Consider the following 8,428-nt stretch of genomic DNA (forward strand, 5'->3'; position numbering starts at 1 on the left):
TCATATCATAGCTTGGCAGCCATAACTAGGCTCAGCAGAATGTTGGAGGCATGTGCACGAGGCTGTAAGAGAAAGGCTTTGTCTTTAAAAGTTTTTTTTTTTTTTGTTGTTGTTTGTTTGGCACCTTTTAAAACTGACTCGGATCTTTGTTGGTAGTGCATCTTAACACAAAGCAGTTTTTAGACATTTTTCAGTTTTTTGTAAAAAGACTGAATTGTCAAGGAGGCGCCTTCATGCAACAAAGTCAGTGGAGCAAGATGAGTTGTTTTCCCCCGATGTGGTCATGGCTTAATGTGCTTGGTCTCTGTGCAGGGCAACATACTGGAGAATGTTTTTCCTATGTTGTTTTTAGTAATTTGTTTTATTTTTATTTGATTTGACAGCATTCTTTCTAATGATTGCACACTTCTTCTAAAATGTAATTCCTGTGAGAAGCTGTTTTACTCCTTCCACTCTCTGTTCAAGTGTCAGGTTTAATTAGTAGAACTGTAATTAGCTCTGCTGCTGCCACCCTTTGTTACAATTGCACTTTTTACATTGCAATTAGCACTTTGACTGCATTGATCTCCAGTTAAAGCTGATCTAGCAATATAAAAGTACTAGAATTCCAGACTGCAAACCAGTTTTTTATGTGTAAATAACAAAATACTTCATGTAACGATCATAAATAATTGGGAAAAAAACACTCAAGGTGATACCCTCACTATTTAGAAACATGGTTCAGTTGTTGTCAAACTAGTACATTTTGATACATTGTCACAAAAAAACAAATTATTTTTTTACAGCTGGAAAATATCATTTGAAAGTTTTCCTTTATTGATTTCCTCAATGTTTCTCATAGAAGCACAAGAGGGATAATTGAACAGCATTATATGTTTATACAATATTATGACCCTTACTGTTAATTTCAGATTTCTGAGGATTTGTGAAGAGGAAGCCAGACAGGCACATATCAGAAAAGAAAAGAACACTGCACCGTAGTCATTGAATTAATCCAAAACTGACCCACAATTTTGAATAAACTGAATTGCAACTGTGAATATTTGATCATACTTCTAATAAGTGTAATCTCTAGCATTAGCACCACACAAACAAAGAAGGTGAAGTTCTTTGACAATATTAAATTCTAAAGTTTTATGGACCCTTTAACAAAAAGGAAACAGATTTACCATACCAAGCACTGTACATGCTCCAGCTGCAGGCCACCTAACACTGTCTATACAGAAAATGAACTTCTACTTGTAATGGAATAATACATGCAGCATTTTTGCCACCCTACAGAAAACTATAGTAATGCCCACTCTGTGTCTTTCAAATGATGACTCTTGTTGCTTAGCTGCATCATTGACCTGGCAGACACATTCATCTACAAGCAAGACAACTGCTCCTCTGAGAGTAGGAGCCTACACACTATTAGCCTTGTCACCTTGTAGGCACAGACACGCACACACTAAGATATTATTTAAACCGGTTATGCATTCACGAACATTTAAATGTAGATGGTTTCTTTTAATCCTCTAATTCTCAATTCCCACCCATCATCTCCTTTGTAACTGTTTATTTCACATTGGGATTGGATTAGGAGGCTAAATGGTTGATTACGTAAGAGGAAAAGAAACTCTATATAGCAGAAGAGGAGGAGATACAAGAATGGGAGAGAATCCCAGGCAGGATATGTACTCGGCAGTTTGTCTGTGCACATGTGCCAGTATCTGTCCACACGTCTATTTCCTCTGCTTGCATAAGAGCTGCTTTGATTCAGCACAGCCTGATCATGACTCATTCTTCTTGTATGAGTCATCAGTGTACATTGGGACTCAGTTAGAAGTCAGTTCTGACTATTTTGTGCATGGATTTTGTTTAAAAGTAAAGTTGAGCACAGCTGCCAAAAATAAATTTCCCTGGTGACACCCTGGCCCCTGTATGGAAAGAGCTGACCTGTTTAATCCTCTGTGAACATGTCCTTATCCCTGCTGAAGTGTCCTTGAGCAAGACATTGAGTCCTCAAACAACAGCAGTTTGTACAGTTTGTAATAGCTAACAGAATTTCACTACACGATCAATTGTTCCTGGAAGACATGGTTGTTTGTTGGCTCTGTGTACATGTTGGCAGGTCCAAAGAGGGCAGAGCAGTAACTGTTTCAGCTTCCCAGATACCATGTAATGCAATGTCAGTGTTTGACTTTTTTTATTTTTAAATTTTAATTCCAAAGAGAAGCAGGATAAAAAAAAATCTGAAGATTTAGCCTTCTGAAGTTCTTGTCAGATCATTAAACCATGTCTGAAAGCACATCTTCCCACACCTTTCTAATGTTTTCTAAAACGACCAGCATGCCTACTTCATGTGGTCTTTAGCCAGGTGCGCAGAAAAGAGAAAGTAAGTGGGGTCAGAACTTGTCAGGCTCTTTTCGTTCATTCTACTTTCATCACTTCTTGATTTGTTTTTTTTTTGCCATGAGGAGAGACCAGAAGTGTGGAGCTTCTTATCTTCCATTATAACATCAAGTTTATCACTCCTTTTTGAAATCGCAATTTAACCTTTTTGCGGCTGGATGAAATGTCGTAGACCCTAGACAGGAGGGAGGTGGAGAAACTTAGGGCAAGCAAGGGATGAATGGGTGAAAGCTGGATGCTAGGAGCTCTATGTGTTGCTGTGTTTCACTGTTGAGGTGGGCAGTCTGTGTTAAAAATACACAAGGTTGTTCACCAATATGCTAACATGAATTATTTGACAAGCAGTCGACCTGCTTTTCCATCTCATCTGCTCTATCTCTGCACATCTTCATACTCGCGCCTCCTTTCACTCCTCTATTCTTATACCTTTTCTTCTAAATCTGCACCTCGTCTCAGAAAAGTATCTATTTCTTGGAACCGTCTCCCCTGAATAATCTAGGGCTCAGCAGATTTCACAGTCTCCCTCTCTGTCTGTTTCTAAGTGTTTCTGCCTCCTTATAGATTTATCCTTGAACTCTATCCATGTGGGTTCTCTCTGCCTCTGCCTTTGTATTTGAGGCTGTGGGAGAAACGCAGGCTCTTGTCAGATGGACTTTTGATGAGGAAGAGTCGACACACAGGAGGGCGATCCAGGGAGCTTATGAAGTTTATGAGGTGTTTCTCTTGCTCTCTCCCCTTCTTCTCCTCTCTTTGTGACCATAGTGTATGAGTTTCTCTGTCTTAACCTCAGATCATTCTGACACAGGCAGAATGCTAAACACATTACACTTATTCTTATTATTAAGCTTAATAGTCAGGAAGTATGAAGACAGCGTCTAATCTAACCTCATACTTTGCCATGTTCTTAAGAGTGCACTCACTACACTTATGTGCCTGCATTCAGAACTGAAATGGTGAATTAGTACATTGGCAGACCATCTGCACAATTATCAAGCAACAAGATTCTACAGCTGTGCTAATAACTGTAAGATACACTGAGTACAATGCTAATGTGATCATGCTAACATGTTGAAACAGGTAAAATGTTTACTATGTTCTTCCTCTTAGTTCATTGTGTTAGTATGCTAACATTTGCTAAATAGCACTAAACAAAAAGTCCAGCTAAGGCTGAAGAGAGTATCATTATTTTTGCAAGTATTTGGTCATAAACCAACACACGCTGCATAAATTGAAATATTGACCTGATGATGGTGCTGAATGACCAAAGTGGTTTGTGATTGTCTGACTGATATTGCCATACTCTTAGTATAGTTAAAAATTCCAAACACTTACTGGTTCCATCTTCTAAACTGTGAGAATTCACTGGTTTTCTTTGTCTAACAGTTTGCGTCCAACATCAGCCAGTGGCTCTGGGAGCTGCTCTGTATTCATCTGACATTTTATACATTAAACAAATAACCCCAAAATTAGTAAATAGATTAATTGATAATGAAATCAGTGATCAGTTTTTTGGATTTTGTTTTGACAATGTGTTGGACTGTGTCAGGGATAAAATAAGGCTGTATTTCAATCATTGCTAGCATTACCTTAACTTTCCTAACCCTACTAACCTTATGTTAGTTTTGTACCCACAGTGTAACCACACACACACACACACACACACACACACACACATGTGCGCAAGAGCGAGAACAAGATCAAAATTTTTTTTAAACAGTCCCAGAGCCTTTGGAAACATTTCAGTGTAGCTGAATCCAGTACACATGCCTGCAAGCATATTTGTTCTCACTCTCTCTCTCACTCTCTCACACACACATTCTTAGATGCTCCAAGCAGACAGTGAGAACTGGTTCTCTTCCAGATCGGCAGCTGGCAAAGTGGCACATCTCAGATCATTTTAAGTCAGTTGGACAGAGAAGGCCTTATTGTTAAGATGCTTTTGGGAAGCCTGAAGCCTGAGTTCCTAAATCCATGGATGACTGCTAAGGCCCCGATCAGACAGAGCATCTACAAAAAAAAAAAAAAAAAAAAAAAAGAGCAGCTTGTTGCATATTTTTAAAATTTTTACTAGGCAAACACAGAATTGCTATCCTTTGCCTAACAGCTAGACTGTTTAAACATCTATTTAAACATTTATCTAAACATAAAAATGTACATAATTAATGTCTTACCTTATCATCTAAGCATAAAAAAAGAGCATGATTGAGGGTGAGAGGCTGTTCTCCAAAAAACTGGATACAGAGAATCTTGAGTTCCATGTACATACAGTATTGTTCAAAATAATAGCAGTACAATGTGACTAACCAGAATAATCCAGGTTTTTAGTATATTTTTTATTGCTACATGGCAAACAAGTTACCAGTAGGTGCAGTAGATTCTCAGAAAGCAAACAAGACCCAGCATTCATGATAGGCACGGGGAAAACCTATAAAGAGGTGCAAAAAATTATAGGCTGTTCAGCTAAAATGATCTCCAATGCCTTAAAATGGAGAGCAAAACCAGAGAGACGTGGAAGAAAACGGAAGACAACCATCAAAATGGATCGAAGAATAACCAGAATGGCAAAGGCCCAGCCAATGATCAGCTCCAGGATGATCAAAGACAGTCTGGAGTTACCTGTAAGTACTGTGACAGTTAGAAGACGTCTGTGTGAAGCTAATCTATTTTCAAGAATCCCCCGCAAAGTCCCTCTGTTAAAAAAAAGGCACGTGCAGAAGAGGTTACAATTTGCCAAAGAACACATCAACTGGCCTAAAGAGAAATGGAGGAACATTTTGTGGACTGATGAGAGTAAAATTGTTCTTTTTGGGTCCAAGGGCCACAGACAGTTTGTGAGATGACCCCCAAACTCTGAATTCAAGCCACAGTACACAGTGAAGACAGTGAAGCATGGTGGTGCAAGCATCATGATATGGGCATGTTTCTCCTACTATGGTGTTGGGCCTATTTATCGCATACCAGGGATCATGGATCAGTTTGCATATGTCAAAATACTTGAAGAGGTCATGTTGCCTTATGCTGAAGAGGACATGCCCTTGAAATGGTTGTTTCAACAAGACAATGACCCCAAACACACTAGTAAACGAGCAAAGTCTTGGTTCCAAACCAACAAAATTAATGTTATGGAGTGGCCAGCCCAATCCCCGGACCTTAATCCAATCGAGAACTTGTGGGGTGATATCAAAAATGCTGTTTCTGAAGCAAAACCAAGAAATGTAAATGAATTGTGGAATGTTGTTAAAGAATCATGGAGTGTAATAACAGCTGAAAGGTGCCACAAGTTGGTTGACTCCATGCCACACAGATGTGAAGCAGTTATAACAAACTGTGGTCATACAACTAAATATTAGTTTAGTGATTCACAGGATTGCTAAATCCTAGAAACAAAAACGTTTGTACAACATAGTTTTGTGTTTGTACAGTCAACGGCAGACACTGCTATTTTTTTGAACACACCCCTTTCAACTAATTGCCCAATTTCACAGCCTTAAGAGCGTGCATATCATGAATGCTGGGTCTTGTTTGCTTTCTGAGAATCTACTGCACCTACTGGTAACTTGTTTGCCATGTAGCAATAAAAAATATACTAAAAACCTGGATTATTCTGGTTAGTCACATTGTACTGCTATTATTTTGAACAATACTGTACATCATATGACCCTCAGAAGAAATATGGATGATGGTTGCTTCAAGGTGTATCTTAGAATGAGTCAGGGACAGTTTGACAATCTGCTGTCAATCGTTGGGCCTTGCGTCACTAAAATGACCACCAACTACAGAGTCCATTTGTCCTGCTGAGTGGCTGAGCCTTTATTGTGGTAGGTCACCACTACATTTTGAGTCACTACCACAGAAGGCTTGCCTCTCGGTTTATCTGATTGGACAGTGGGGAAAAAAAACCGCCAACGACATCAGGTACTTTTCTGCTGTAAGTTGAAGTAATTTCAACTGGAGGCGTTTGAGTGAGTGAAACAACATGAGGCACTCAGCTATACAAAAGTGAGCAAAATGCTTCACTGTCATTGGAAGGGATTACAAAAAGATGCACCAGGCTGCTAAAATGTGCTCTGTCTGACCAGGAACGAAGATATTTTCCACTGTGCACTCTTATCATGTGATGTAAGGAAGACGAGCTAGCAGACTTGTTCATGATGCAGTGTTGTAGGCAGGTCCCCAGTGCTCAAGTCGAGTCTTTAGTCCGAGTCACCAAAGAATAATTCGAGTCTGAGCCGAGTCCTCGTTACTCGAGTCAGTCATCAAGGTCTACATTAAACGCAACTGAATCAGCTCTCACCATTTTATATTCCAAACTTTCTAGATTTTCTCATTGTCCAGCATTTTGATGGACTGTCAAAAATTCGGTCATAATTTATTATTACACCTCAATTTAATTTTCATTTTGCCCGTGGGCTGTAACAAACCTTTTGAACATGTATTGTTTTTAATCCTCACTATGAGAGCCATAAGAATAAAGGCTTTTTAATACATTTTCATACATTTTTTTTCTTCAGCAAACCATGTTTTAATTTTACTATTCCATTACAAAACCTTATCCTTTGATACTTTATTTGCACCTGAATTTGTTCTAAATCTCTAGCTCCAGCAAAAAAGTTTTGGGTTTTAGAAATGGAGTAAGTACAGCTCTAGTTATCATTAATATTTTAACCTTGCGGTGCTCTCAAACAAGGCAAAAAAAAAACTCTCAAAAGAATAGGAAGAGTGATGGGAGCTGCTCTGTGGCCAATAGTAAACGGCAGAGATTTCCTGGAAAATGGGAAGTAAAGTGCTTGCAACATCTGTTGACTAAGTGGTGTCATGGATTCATATAGACGGAGGTATCACGTTTCTGTTGCACAGTAGTGGAGAAACGTTTAAAATATAAACAAGGATGTCTAAGCCTGTAAATGATAGTGATAACATGGTTCATCACTTCCTGGACAGAAGTCTTTGCTTTAGATTAGATCTCACTAACTTTTTAAGATAATCGGTTATTAGTCGCACTACAGGGAAATTTACATGGTTTCAGCAGCAAGGGGATAGAAACAGGCACTCACTGTTAAAGTAGCAGACAAGGTTTTACCAATATAAATATAGACAAGCTATAATAAATAAGTAAGACATTGCACACGGGAATTCTGTGTATTCATAGTTATTCTGTCCGTGGGTGTGTGACGTCGACTTAGGGGGCAGGTCTACTGGGGAGCAATGCTGGTTGTACAGGAAGGAAGGACCTGCAATAACACTCCAAGTGGTTATTTCAAAATAATTTGTTGTGCTGTCAATCTTCTGCTTAATCAGAAAGTGGCTTGCTTTTTTTTAACACTGCTGATACCAGTACTCTGTGTGGGCTACTCAAAAGGAGGTTTGGTAAATGGCTAGAAAAAAAAACAGGAAGATGAAAGTTCCATTTTAAACAGCCCAGCCCGAGGTGATGCAAATGGTAGAAGTTAAACTATCTAAAGCAGCAGGGGTAGCAGTAGGGAAATGTGGTCAAATTGTTCTTCCTGTCTGCTCTGAGATTGCTGTTTCATAGCTGACCTCTTTGCAGGCAGGGGAACAAACTAGAAGACATTTTATTTAAACATCTTCAGAGACTGTGTTTTGATTCACAGCAGAGATGGCTGCATTTTAATAAAGACAGTGATGAATCACATCGATCTTCCTTATTAGCTGTTGGCTAATGAGCACAAGCTGTTACCATCTGTCAGACAAGTGAGTATGAGTGTTTCAACAGATTGGTTTTACCTTTCCACTTATCTAAATAGTCTTTAAATAAGAGAAGATGGCCTTTGTTGATGCCAAGCTAGTGATGTAGCTCTCTAAGCATGGCAGTGTCTGTCTGTTTGGTGCTGCCTGAAATATCTCAAGTACTGGACTATAGTCTCTCACCTCTAATTCACACTGAGCATGTTGTCTACATGCTGTAGATAGAATTCCATTCTATCAAATGTGTCAGTTCACACTGACGTGCATAAGCCATGCGTCTCTCCTCACCATATAAATGCTACAGATTTCTTTCTGATGAGCCTACCGG

The 8,428-nt window shown here is 39.0% G+C and overlaps 1 protein-coding gene across 5 annotated transcripts in view; it reads left to right on the forward strand.

Moving 5' to 3' along the window:
• The window catches only part of LOC109971363 (phosphatidylinositol-binding clathrin assembly protein), a 69,260-nt gene that overhangs the window by 21,424 nt on the left and 39,408 nt on the right, over positions 1–8,428 (forward strand). The gene's annotated exons all lie outside the window — the stretch shown is intronic.

This window comes from Monopterus albus, unplaced genomic scaffold (genome assembly GCF_001952655.1).
Source record: "Monopterus albus unplaced genomic scaffold, M_albus_1.0 scaffold222.1, whole genome shotgun sequence".
NCBI classification, from domain to species: Eukaryota; Metazoa; Chordata; class Actinopteri; order Synbranchiformes; family Synbranchidae; genus Monopterus; species Monopterus albus.